Raw genomic sequence first — 1,197 nt, 5'->3', positions numbered from 1 at the left:
CTCCAAGAACTTCATACATAAGAGTTCATCAAAGACGCGTCTAGGATTATAGCCATTATATAATGCAAAGAGCAATAGAGATTAGTTCATCAATTTCTTCATTATGACATGAGGGAGATTAAAGTGTCAATCTGGGTAACTTATAATTTCATGCGTGGCGTCAGGCATTTGAAATCTGAGGTTAGATTTATGGTTATTAATTTACGAACACTTACTGCAGGTGAAAATTCATTGCAACGTAAGTAAAGGCGTTGCATGGATAAAATGTAGTATAGGAATATGAATGCATTGTTGATAGCATATTGGCGTATATTTCACATTAATTTAGCTCTTAATTTTATGTAAAAGATGCAATACTGTTGTATGTGTACATACAGAAATTCGCCAAATAGGATCAGATTAAGACAGAAGTATAGCTGCAATTGAGAACAAAATAGAATGAAATAAATCATGCCAATATTCCACATTTTCCACGAGCTCCGTCGGGTCTAAACTTATCACTTGCACAGGTGTTGCAATCCACCTCATGTGTATATAAGATTTCGCACTCTGAATAGCATATCATTCCATGTCTACAGAAATCTGACATAATGCCGGATTTATTTTCTGTCTCTCTCCCTCTCTCTCTCTCCCTCTCTCTGTCTCTCTCTCTCTCTCTCTCTCTGTCTCTCTCTCTCTCTCTTCCCTCTGCTGTCAACCTCTTTTCTTTTCCTCTCTCTCTCTCTCTTCTGTCTCTCTCTATAACATACATATCATATATATTAATATTACCTCGGGGTATATATAGAATATAGTATACTATCATTACTATATATATATAGATAATAATTGTATATATTTTTTTATATGTGTGTGTTGGTGTGTGTGCTGTGGTGGGGGGTGTGTGTGTGTGAGTGTTGGGGTGTTAGTGTGTGTGTGTGTGTGTGTCGTGGCTGTGGTGAGTAGTGGCTGTGTGGATGTGTTAGTGGATGTGGTCTATGTCTGTATTGTGGAAAGTGGTGTGTGAACACTCTCATATAAAATCCCCCCATCACATATATATTAAGAATAGACCAGATACAGGATAGATGAGCTAGATAGATCGATAGTAGATCGAAAGACATAGATATGAGTCATATATATCACCTCATATATCAATATCTTGCTATTACATATATCTCAAAAATATAAATATTAGTTTATATATATTAATATATC

The sequence above is a fragment of the Penaeus japonicus genome, unplaced genomic scaffold (assembly GCF_977035675.1).
Source record: "Penaeus japonicus unplaced genomic scaffold, GWHDUDI00000001_assembly GWHDUDI00000022, whole genome shotgun sequence".
NCBI lineage: Eukaryota > Metazoa > Arthropoda > Malacostraca > Decapoda > Penaeidae > Penaeus > Penaeus japonicus.
This window is presented reverse-complemented; position numbering follows the sequence as displayed.